Source organism: Aethalodelphis obliquidens, unplaced genomic scaffold (genome assembly GCF_003676395.1).
Source record: "Aethalodelphis obliquidens isolate GAN/ISIS:26980383/991018 unplaced genomic scaffold, ASM367639v1 scaffold5, whole genome shotgun sequence".
In the NCBI taxonomy this organism is placed as follows: Eukaryota; Metazoa; Chordata; class Mammalia; order Artiodactyla; family Delphinidae; genus Aethalodelphis; species Aethalodelphis obliquidens.
The window spans coordinates 40,750,771-40,763,819 of NW_020837949.1; the positions used below are offsets into that span (position 1 = coordinate 40,750,771).

The following is a 13,049-nucleotide window of genomic DNA, read 5'->3' on the forward strand; positions in this document are numbered from 1 at the left end:
TGAGCTGCATGAGCTGTTTAAAAAAAAAAAGGCAACAGGCAAGTCTCAAGGTCTTAGAATCATCCTGGTTTTAATGCTCTGGAGTTGAAAGTAGAGAAGATGCATGGCGAGTCTGAGTGAACACAAACCCAGCGTGCTGTGTGGGATTGGGTGTTTTCTTGGGACCTGGGGACAGCCATTTAGAGTTTGAGCACCCCATTTTTTAATTTAATAGACGACCTCGCATATCCTGAATAACTTATTCTTATCTTTACTCACTCATTTTAAAAATACTTATTAAATACTTACTACCTAATAAGGCACAGAGGCCGTAGCTATTTCAAAGATAAATAAGGCTCATCCTGCCTCTGCAGTCAACTATAATCAAGGAGGGCAGATGAGAGAAATGTGCAAACATTGTTAATATGGGTTAAATGTGCCAAAAGACAACTGTCAACACAGAGCTACAGGGGTCAATAATGAAAGAAGAATTCATGGAAATTGTCAACAGCCACCTCCTTTTGGGGTGTTTGGCAAGGGGCTCAAACCTGAAAGGATTTAGGAGATGGGGACAATGAAAAAGGTAGAGAAAAGCTAGAAAAGATAACCAAACTTCAGGAAATGGCACTCATATTTATATAGAAATCATAATTTCCCTTATATTCGTGAGTATAAGGAAAAGTAAAAGAAATGTGTCTTCAAGTTTAGGTGTAGATTTTCACATTTAATCATGTAAAGAAAATTAGGTCAGTCCTTGCCATTAAGTGTAACAATACTTACAGTATGATTAATAGAGATAATAGGAAGTAACCTTCATAGGCATTCCCTACATACCAAGCACTGTACTGAGTGTTATTTAGAGGTTTTCTCATTTCATCTCTTTGTGAGGTGGGTGGTATTATTTTCTGCATTTCAAAGTTGAGGAATCTAAGGGCTAAGTTGATAGGCTAAGAAACTTGACCAAGGCCACAGGTGAATAAGAAGTGGTAGGATCCGCGGTCATGGAACCTTGTGAATAATGGAACCAGAGAATAATTTGGTGAACCAAGGCACTCCTAGCTCACAACTTCCAACTTTTATGTGTTGTTTTTATTCTACCTGTGGGAACGCGACCCCCTTTAGCCATTGTCCCTGTGTTTGAGAGTGTAGCTCTAGGATGAGGAAATGACCAAGAACCAAAAATGCCCTCCCCACGTGAAGAGGTGGCGTGCATTGTTTCAGACGTTGATCATGTGCCCATTGTCCCTTCCTAGGGCCCCCATACTCCCAGTGGTCTGAGGCCCCTGACAAAGACCAAAGGTGGTCTTTGTCACCTGGAACACGTCCAGAGATAGCCTGCCTAAAGCAGCATTGAGGACAAGTCTTGTTTATCTCCCCACTGTCAACATCAAAATTGAGAAAATATTATTTAAGTACCCTCCACGCAATCCAGCTATCTATGTATAAAAGTACTTGGAAATTTCTCTAAATCCAGGCCTTTATGACAAACAAAAAGAATTAGTTATGACTGAGAAATGGACACAGTTTACCATACTTTTAATGGAAGCTTAAATTTACATATGAACCCCACCTTTTGACCTAAAGCCTCATGAAGTTGCCATTGAAGAAATACTAGTCTGATGTTTAAAATTAATTGTTAAATAGTTTAAACCTTCACTGGAGACACTCAAAGAATGAAAGGGGAATCCATTCCCGTGTGCAGCTAAAATGATGAAAACTTGTTTCCTCATCTTTTTCCACTTACAGCTCATACCCACCAATAATTGCCCCACATGTCCTAAATGTAATTTTCCTAAAACCTCTACCCAAACTTAGCGCCTGCTCCCAAGCAGACTCTGTTCAGTTGTTTTCAGTTTTTGTTGGGCGGTGGGAGCAGGAGCCAGTGTCCCTCTTTCTTTTCTGCCTCTATTCTGTCCTCAGACCAGGGGGTTCCTCCGTTATCAATGTGAAATCCTGCTAGCTCGCCAATCCTATTGCAGTTGCCAGCCATCATCCTATGAGAGCCCAGCAGGCAGATAGATCTTCCTTAGGAGAGAGGCAACGGGGGAAAAGGGAGAGGAAAAGTTGTAAGTCATCAGACACAAATGGTTTATAATTCTTATGAGGGCTATGCAGAGAGATTCTGACCACACGGCACGAAGGAGGGAACCGTCTAGGTGCAGCTTATGTGGAAATCGTCTCTATCGTGAGCTAGTCTGTGCTGACATAGCACCTTCTTGTATTAGGCTCTGTAGAGCTATTTACAAAACAGTCTGCTCATGCAACCTGCTCAGTGTTGACTCTAAGCATTATCCTTACCAGCTGTATTTCTAAGGAGATGCGCCCCTCAGCTGGTTGGCCACCTGTCCTGCAGGGGTTTTTTCTCAATGCTTTTGCGGCCCAAGTTTTCTAGTTATCTCTCTCTTAGTGCTCTTTTGCCACCTGTTTCTGTGTACTGTGCCTGTGTTCTCTGCCGTTTAGCTGGAATGGAGAAGAATATATTTAACTCCTTTTGATAAAAAAGGAAATTCTCTGTCTGGAATCAGAGTTGCAATGGATCCCCCATTAAGCAAAAACACAGCAGCATGACAGTCCCTGTGTGTCACCATCCGGTATGTCCCTTGTAGCAGTAGCTCCTATTAAACTCTCATATACTCTCATGTAAATTATACCTGCAGGTAACCTGTGCTAGTCCAGTCTTCTTAAAAGAACGAAGAGTTATCAAGTGTGTAACAATTACTAAAGAGAGATCGGCATAGGATGGGGGTCCTCTTCTGGTGGAGTCAGGAGAATAAATAGAACACTGACCTAGAGGCAGTGTTTGTGAGAGATGTGGCAGCTGCCATAGGCATTTTGAGCAAATGTCCTTTTAAGTCCAAATGCTTATCAACATGGGGTAGAATTTATGGATTTCTCTATCCAACTGGATCTCTAGAAAGTGCCTCCTATTATCTGTGATCAGCCTCATGCTTTGTGTATTAACAATGTTCTTTGGAAATGTACCTTTGAAAGCAAAAGTTTGGAAGAGAAGATGGTTGCTTTCCTTTCTTCTTCCATTATGCCCTCCACCCCCTCAAAATTTAGCATCTCCTGTATGAGATGAATATAACTCTAATTGAAATTACATGCATGTATTAAAAGACAAACATAACCGCTTAGTTTTACAAATCTTTACATCCTTCAGTTGAGTCAACATTAATGAAATCTGTTCTCTTGACTCTCAGGCTTCAGAAAATTCAAAAAGTTATATCCCTTAAAACCATGTGTTTTCTGAAAGAAATTGAGTAGTTCAAAGGCGAAAGCAAAAAGCCCTCTGTGAGGTTGGCAGCTTGGGGGCTGGGACCCTGACAATAGGGAGAACTCTAACAGTAAGTGAGAAGAAAAAAGTATTTTTTAAAGATTAAAAATAGTTATTTGTGTTCAGATCACTTTCAAAAGCAATTAATGTAACAGGAAAATCCTATTTAGGTTAAAGAAGCCAAGGCCCAGTAACCCATGTAGAAGGATAAAAAACAATACCAAAATTTCAGGAAGGAAGAACTTCTTGCTTAAAAGCAATACATAAATAGATAAGGGAGATTAAGAGGTACAGACTTCCAGCTGCAAAATAAATGAGTCTCAGGAATGAAGTGTACAGTGTGGGAAATATAGTCAATAACTATGTAATATCTTTGTATGGCGATAGATGGTAACTAGACTTATCATGGTGATCATTTTGAAATGCATAAAAATATCGAATCACTATGTTGTGTATCAGGAACCAACAGAGTGTTATAGGTCAATTATACTTCAAAAACAAACAAACAAACTCATAGAAAAAGATCAGATTTGTGGTTACCAGAGGGGAGGGGGAGGGGGAATTGGATGAAGACAATCAAAAGGTACAAAGGTACAAACTTACAGTTATAAGAGAAATGAGTACTAGGGATGTAATGTACGAGATGATAAAATAATTAACACTACTACACATTATATATGACAATTGTTAAGAGAATAAACCCTAAGAATTCTCATCACAAGGAAAATAACTGTTTATGCTGTATCTATAAGAGATGATGGCTGTTCATTGAACTTATTATGATAATCATTTCATGATGGATGTAAGTCAAATCAATATGCAGTACACCTTAAACTTATATGGTAATGTGTGTCAGCTATATCTCAATGAAACTGGAAGAACAAAATGCAACATCTAAAATTCCAGAGCACTGTGAGTCCGTGTGGTAGAGTAGGAAGAAGCCTGTGTCTACAGGTGAAAGGGTTCTGGTTCTGTGTGGCTGTTAGGTGGAACATTTAGCATCCCTGGACTTCATTTATATGATGAAGTGGAGTTGCACCTGCCGATCTCTGACGTTCTCTCTGACATTCAGGTTTGGTTGTTGTAGGGCAACATGATGTTCAGGTCCACATCCTACTTTATGCTGCTGCTTGATGTAGAAGCATTAGGGAAAACTGCTGGAGAGAGATGCTCCTGCTTCTCTCCCCCAAATACGCTTTCTCCGACCCTTAACTAGCCGTGCCTTGAGAAAAGATATGACTAAGTTTATGGGTCAGAGCCTGAAATGTTCTAGGAACCATGTTTCTCTAGGGCCAGGGATACTGTGCAATAGAAGTCAAGTTCATACATAGTAAGCCCTGCATGAGGTGTTTGACCAGCTTATTAGTTAAAGCGGTTCTCCATTATAATTCTTTATGCATACTATTTCTTCCAAGCGACCCCCAGAGAGGGAAACAGGTGACTCCAAATCCTTAACAGAAATAACCACCTGAACCCAACGCCTCTAACCTGAGAATTTATGATTATCCAAATCCCCTTCTGAAAGTGAGGCCAGGAGTCGGTCCAGACAGTGGAGTTCTGCCTGCCGGGGCTAAATGATAGAGAAGTTCTTCAAAGCTGGGAGTAAGAGCAGGGCAACAGACACAACTTAAAAAAAATAAAGTAAGCCTGCAGTTAGCCTTAAAAAGTCACAAAAGCCAAAAGAACCAAAAACAATGACCAAAGTTACCATATCAAGCTAGAGAGTTAAGAGTGAGACCAGTGGGTCAACATAAGTGGGTGCAAACTAGATGGAATTTTCTAGGGTAACTTGCTCCCTCTGCTTCTGACTTAAATTTGCTATTTGGGGCCAGAAACAGAGCAAATGCTTAGAAAGAAATAGACAAAGCCATTGTTATAAGTGGCACAGTAATGCTATTCAAGGACATTTAAACACACATCTTTGATGAGAGGTGTCCTAGAATCTGAGTGTTAAAGGTTATCTATTCTCTCCAACCCAATAGACATTATATGAGAGAACAGTTTTGAAAAGCAGTGTATAACTCCAAACCAAGTCACTTGGGGCATTAAAAACATAAAATTGGAGAGAAGGGATTTGCAGCTAACATTTGCCAACCTAATTTCCTGTTTAAAAAAAAAAAAAGACATGTAAGTACGAAGCACTAATAGGCTTAATAACCTTATTAAAACCATTATTCAAAATTTACATGCAATATAATTGCAAGTGATTAGCCATCTTATAATTATACTTTGCAAAACAAATAATTAGCCAAAGAGTTGGTCACTTTGAGGTTGGGTGAGGCTGATTGGAGTGAGAGATAGTCTACATCAGTGATTCTCCAAATGTGGTCCATGGACCCCTGGGGTGGGTCTCTAAGACGTTTTCAGGGGGTCCACAGGATAAATCTATTTCACAACAATGCTAAAACAGTAGCTGCCTTTTGCACTGTGTAGCCCTTTGAACTGATGGTGAAAAAGCAATGGTGTGTAAAAAACTGCTGACATCTGAGCATGAATCAAAGCAGTGGCACCAAACTATATTAGTGGAGTCACTGTGGTCTTCACCTCCACACCTCCTGGATTAAAGAATAGGGGGGATCTTCCCTTGAAAATGTCACCTATAAGGTAAGAAAAAAATTATTAATTTTATTAAAGTAAGTACATGATTTTTAATGATTTCATCTGATGAAACGGGAAGTATGCATAGGGCACTTCTGCTGCATAACAAAATATGATGGTTATTCTAAGGAAAAGCACTTGTGTGAGAGAGTTGAGAACTGAATTAGTCAGTTTTTCATGGAACACCTTTCTTACTGAAAAAGACTGGAAAACAAGTTATAGTTATTTAGACTTGGATATATGGCAGGTATTGTATCTAAAATGAATGCAATGAGCTTGTCACTTCAGGGAAAACAACTGACAGTATTGATTACCAATCATAAAATTTGAGCTTTCAGAGAAAATTTAGAATTTTTGAAAAGTTGTGTCTTCTACTATAAACTTGACAGCTTCCTAATACTCCAAGTCCTTTCTAATGAGATACGTGGTGCTTGCAACAAGTATGATTTTTCAATATTGTATCATAAGATGCATCAACATTTGGAATATCTGCATAACTCAGTAAACCAATATTTTCTAAATGACAAGTTTGTGATACATGAAATCATGCCTGGGTGAAAGATCCATTCAAAGTACAAGCTAGACCAATGCACTTGAATGCAACATCATGCAAAAAGTCCATTTCAGATTCCATATTGCAACTAATCACCCTTTAAGAAACAACTGCTTGCTGAGTTTTGGTGTAGAATCAAAGAAGGCTATCAGTTGTTATCTAAAAAGGATATTAAAATGTTATTCACTTTCAACCTAAATGTATACTTAAGACAGGATTTTCTTCATATAATTCCATTAAAAGAACATATCACAACAGACAATGCAGAAGCTGATGTGAGAACCTAGCTGTCTTCTATTGACGTTAAGTCAGACATTGAAGAGATTTGCAAAATGGTAAAATGATGCTTTTCTTCTCAGTAATTGGGGGAAGGGTTGGAAAAATTTTTTTTTCAGAAAACAAATATTTCATTTATGTTAACATGTAATAGGCTCATTATTATTATTTTAAATGATTAATAATTAAATGATCTTTCAAATTTCTAAGTTTTAAGTTCCAGTATATAAATATTGGCAGCTATAACTCACATAAACAGAAGCTCTCCGGTTTCTTCAATAATTTTAAAAACATAAAGTGGTCCTGAGAGAAAAAAATTGAGAATTTCTGTTACAGGGAGTGAGTGTAGAAAAGAGATGTGGCTGAGGAGAGTGGTTGGGGGACGTCAACACGTAGAGGTTAGGGAAGAGAAGGAACGGCCCTCAAAGGGGAAAGAAAACTAGAAGCATTTAGTGTCCTGGAGGCCAAGTGAAGAAAGTGTTTCCAAAGGAGAAGTGCCCATCAGCCAGATGGTGCCTGAGGAAGAGGAAGATGAGAACTGAGAAGGACCACTGGGTGTCCAGGCAGTGATCAAGGGGACACTTTGACCAGAAACGTTTCAGTGGGGCAGAGATGGAAGTCTGATTGGAGAGAATAGGTTCAGGAGGTGATGAAGTAAATGCAGGTGAGCATACACAACTCATAGAGTTTTACTATCAAAGGGAGCAGAGAAGTGAGGTGACAGCCGATGGGGAATAAAAGATGAGGGAGACATTTTTAGATGAGAAATCCTGCAGCATGCTTGTGGAGTTAGGAAGAGCCAAAAGAGGGAGAAAGGCGGACAAAGGAAGGAACAGGTCTTAGACAAGGCAAGAAGGAATGGAATGCAGGCACAGGAAGGCTGCCTGGGGCAGGAAGGACCACCTGGAGACCCCGACTGCTAGCCCAGGACTCTTCCTGCTGTGTACTGACAAATCTCTCCACTGCGGTGATGTCCCTTTTGACCCTACTTAGTTTTTTGGGGTTCTTTTTTTTGACCCTACTTAGTTTTTAATTTTATTTTTTAATTTATTCAAATCATGAATACATTTTTATTTTACAAAAAATACTGAGCTATATAATGTAAAAAGCCAAAGCCCTCTCCCAATTTCATTTCCTTTCTCAGAAGAAAGTCCTGTTATCAATTTAGTGTGGTTTCTTACAGACCCTTTCTATGTATTTGTACATAAAGAAATAAATGCTTTGTTGGGGTTTTCCCGTAAATGACATCATACTATGCATAACATACTATAAATTAATGCTTTAACAATACTTCTTGAAACACTTTTTATTCTTGTGCAGAATGGTATTTCATAGTATGGTTGTTTATTCTCCTACTGATGGACAAGTCAACTTAATTCCAAGTTCTTATTAATTCCAATAATGCTGTAATGAACATTCTATGGTTCTCTTTATGACTACATGTAAGGATGTCTTTAGAAAAAAATTACTGGATCAGAATGTATACATTTTTAATTTTTTATAATCCTTCCAAAATGGCTACACCAATTTACAGTCCCACAAATATTGTATAAGAATACTTGTTTCGGGCTTCCCTGGTGGTACAGTGGTTGGGAGTCCGCCTGCTAGTGCAGGGGACACGGGTTCGTGCCCCGGTCCGGGAGGATCCCACATGCCGCGGAGCGGCTGGGCCCGTGGGCCATGGCCACTGAGCCTGCGCGTCCGGAGCCTGTACTCCGCAACGGGAGAGGCCACAGCAGTGAGAGGCCCGCGTACCGCAAAAAAAAAAAAAAAAAAAAAAGAATACTTGTTTCCCCACACCTTTGTCAATACCGGCTATTGACAAATATCTTCTTAATTTTTTTCCGATCTAACAAAAAATATTTTATTGCTCTTCTAATATGTAACCTCTTGATTACTAGTGAGTTTGAGCATTTTTCATAGGTATTGAACCTCAGCTTTGTCTTATCTAGTTACCCCCGTTCATGCTTCAACAACCACCAGTCAGGGGTCAGTTCCTTTTGACGGCCTATCCATACTAAGCCCCATCTGACTATACGATTCTCTCCTGAGCTCCTATTTTGCCCCTTCAATACCAATGTCATCTCACTTGTCATAACTGTTTACTCACTGTCTCCCCACTCCACCTACCCCGTACCAGACTCTGAGCATCTCGAGTGCCAGAATTCGGCTTGACTTCCCTCTGGGGCCCTAGCCCCTGGCACAGAGTGTGGCACCATAGTAGGTACTCAATAAAAGAATCACTAAGTTTATAATGACATCACTTTATATTTGCAGAGTGTGGTACGATCTACAATCATCCTTCCCTTGCATTTACTCAGATTGCCTAAATCAAATCAGATTTGCAGGAATTAACATTTCAGGGAAAACACCAGGAACATGGGAGGAGGAGTATAAACAGCATGAATTTGATCACCAGCTGCATAACGGGACGCATATAAAAATAAATCAGTGTAACTTAAGCCCTTGGACTTCTAAGTGGGTTCGATAATAAATGTTCTACAAGAAATTAGCAAAATTCATCATAATATTAAAGTAAATACACAGTCAACAAATTGGAGAAAATAAGTTTAAAGTAAAATTATCAACTCAGTAGTCAGGTAGAAAGAGTAAAACAAAGGAGAGATCTGCTATTTGGTCAGTAATAGATAAATTAAGCATTGATGTGATTTTTTGTCCAGAATGATACAATTTTACAGCAGTCTAGATTGATCAAAGTAAATGTACAACCTCCAAATTTTTCTAGTAGAATTCTTGTAACCAACTGAACTTGAGATTTTAGGCCATCTCATAAAGCTCAAATATAGATCACAGAGATAGTTCATCAGTATTCTTCAAAAACTGTTTCTGTGAAACGCTAGTTCCACAAGATGTTAAAAGGTATTATGCAGACTTTTTAAAAAGATTCCTAGGTCAAATAAGTTTTGGAAATGCTGGTTTAAATAAAGGGAAATGGGTTTATTCAGTGTAAGGCTTATCAGAGCCTTCAATAAGCCCCAAAAGTTTTGTATATAGCTCCAAGGTATAATATGAAACATTTCTTAAACTAATCTGACCACAGAACCATGTAGAATGTGTGTGTGGTTTATGAGAAAAGTATGTCTCAAGAAACTAGTGTTGCACAGAGCATCCTTTGAGAAATAGCGTTGAGATTACTAAAACGATCTTCTTCTATGTCACAAGTGATCTTTTCAGATCTATAAGCATCCACAGGCTTAAATCCCTCCGTTTTATCACAGTTTAAAGTTTACCCTGATACAGTGGCCTAGAATCAAATCTGAGGCTGGCAAAAGCCAGGATGGAGAGAGTTATAATGCCACAAGCTCAGAGAAGGGCAGAGGAAGGAATCTTAGTGGAAAGTTAACAGGTAAGAAGCCTTGTGTGAGTATAGCAGCTTATGAATTATTGAACACGATGCCCCTGAAGTCTATTTCCCTCTACTATTTTGCTGCTCCAAATTCAAAAATCTATCATGCTGTCTTGCTAATCTTCTCATGTCTGAACTCCTGGGACCTCCTCTGCAGTCATCCTCACCCTGCAAGCCCCCCTGCATAATTAGCCCATTGCCAGGCTCTTTGAATACACAACGAGTCATATTCTGCATGTTTATCTCTCTCTGAGGCTGAAATCTTGGTTCTCCTGTGATGCAGTGAATTAGGGGTTACACAGGGCTCTGGGATGTGGCTAGTATCAAAGAGCTAGAAGGAATTTTAAAAGTTCTTTAATCCATCTCCCTGGCCCCATGCTGGCCTGATCTCCATCCACATCGGAAAGCAAATTATCTACCCTTGTCTTAAAACTTCCTAGCAGTAGAGGTCCCTGAATAAAGCCTGTCTAGTCTCTAAATTATCCAACTTTATCCCAATCCACTCCCCTGTCCTAACCGTTCACATCAAATGTTACCATTTCTCTCTCACTCACCTTCCAAGCCCCAGTCTTTTTTGTGTGACTTATTCCCATTCAGCTTCACAGGGTCTCCGAATTTATACCCAAACTAGCTGTGCTGCTAAAGAGAGTCAGAAATAGACTCAGAAACAGGACCTGATACATCACTGCTGCTTGAATAACATTTCACTCGGTTTATCCCAAAAACCCTCTGATATGCTAAGCCCTTTGGGAAACTGTTTTGTTGCCTCTCTCCAAGTGGGTTCTGCTTGGAATCAACATAGGAAGTGATAATTTTTTCAATTTTAAAACAACCCTTTTAATTTGTCTGCATTATTCTTGAGTCTTGTTCTTAATTTTACTCTTTCTTTTGTTTTGTTTTTCTTTCAGCCATAGCGAAATGAGGTGGGGGGGGTCATTAGAAGGCTCTCAGAGAAAGTGATTTTTGTGTTACCTGAGCCCATGTTGGGGAAAGCAACTAGTAGACATTCTGAGATTTATCTGTTTTGAATTTTGGTATTAGAAATCAAAATATGACTAGTGTGTCCTCAGTGGAAGGGCTATACTTCCCAGGCCCTACAACAGATGGAGCTGATAAAACTGGGAATTTAACATGGTGAACCTCCAAGCCTACTCTCAATGCTGAGGGCACCCCTACCTTAGACACTGGGGAATGTGTGAGGAAGAGAACTTTCAAACACTCCTTCTCTGCACCCCTCAAACTACAGGACTGAAGCTATTACCTCTTCTACTAACCCGTTGGACTGGGATTTGATGCACAACAGAGGGAAAAGAGAAATAAAGATCATACAGGAGGGCTTCCCTGGTGGCGTAGTGGTTGAGAGTCCGCCTGCCGATGCAGGGGACGCGGGTACGTGCCCCGGTCCGGGAACATCCCACATGCCACGGAGCGGCTGGGCCCATGAGCCATGGCCGCTGAGCCTGCGCGTCCGGAGCCTGTGCTCTGCAACAGGAGAGGCCACAGCAGTGAGAGCCCCGCGTACCGCAAAAAAAAAAAATCATACAGAAAACTGGAGTCCAAGTAGGGAGAGGGGAGTGAGAAGAGGGGAATTTGAAACCAGAATGGTGATCACCGTTAACCTTACTATGCACGGTATCCTCAGTTTAGCCTATTAATTCAAGTTTCACTGACCCTGTATGTAAATAACTTTCTATTAAGCAATCTCCTCCATTTATAGGCATCTCAAATATTGTATTACAAGCTTCTCAACATATTGTACTGATCCCTCTATCTTCTCAGAATTCCTGAGCACTGCATGAGAAATTCAGTTCCTAAGATTTATAAGAGAGGTTATGTATTGAGAATGGGGATGAATGAAAATAGTAACTTTTTAGGTGAAATAGTTTCTAGTACTTAGTATTACAAAACCTTAATCCCAAAATTCTAGATGCTATTTCTGGTCAGAAATAGTAATGGAGCTATTTGCCTATTTATAAAGATTTCTATGTTCTTTCTGTAATGTGTGACTAACTGTATCTATAATATTAATATCCACACTGTTTACTCTCTATGAGCAGGTCAAGAACAAAACAATATTTCAGTACATAAATTCCATTTTTAGAATTATCAAAAATACCTTTCTGGCTAAATATTGGTAATCATTACTTTCCCAAAGGAAAATAACCCTTCTTTATTGACTGTGAAATTATTTTAGTATTGAACTCAGATCTAATGTCCATTTCCCATCTGTTTTTTCAAAATATAATAAAATAGTCATGGCAGAGGGCGTAGATGATGCAGTGTGTAACGTATTCATTTCAGGCTTCTGGGTAAGATAGCAGATTGAACAAAGCATTTACTTCTCTTCCTTGAGAAACCCCACTAAAATGACAGTAAACGAATTTGTCCACAAGGACAAAGAGAACAGGAAGACCCAACAGCCACAAAATGTTGGAAGCCAGAAAGCAGAAGGACAAGTGGTAACTGACTTAGTCGATTCAAGAAAGTTGCATCCTAAACTAGGAGGAGGGACAGCTGAGAAGCAACCCAGTCTACACCACAGAACCCCAGAGGCCTTGGGAACTGGCTCCATATGGTAGTTCTAGAAATGAAAGTGAGGCTAAAAACAAGTCTTGGTTGAAAGACTGTTGAAGTAGTTAGATCCTCGGATCTCTTCCCCTCCCTTATTCTGATATAAGACTAGGGTTTCTTCTCTGGAGATGCTAAAATCTGGACTGGAAGACAGCAGACAAGGGGAGGTAGGAGCACTGTGCTGAAGCACAGGCATGCTGAACCTGAAGTCCACCCACCCCTGGACCCAGAGGACTGGCAACCCAGCTGGACACTAGAAGACCCTTCTCTGGGGAATCTGCACATCCTAAGAGGAAAGCCCCAAAGACTCGGACAGCAGGGGTTCCCTGAGAAAGGCCCAGCCAGTCCACCCTCTAGTAAGAGCCGTAGACAACAAGCCACACCCAGCAGGCCCACTTTCCAATCAGCTTTTGAGTTTTCAGCTAGTT

The 13,049-nt window shown here is 40.0% G+C and overlaps 1 protein-coding gene across 4 annotated transcripts in view; it reads left to right on the forward strand.

The window, feature by feature from the left end:
* Window positions 1-13,049, forward strand: part of AOAH (acyloxyacyl hydrolase) — a 170,600-nt gene that overhangs the window by 98,863 nt on the left and 58,688 nt on the right. The gene's annotated exons all lie outside the window — the stretch shown is intronic.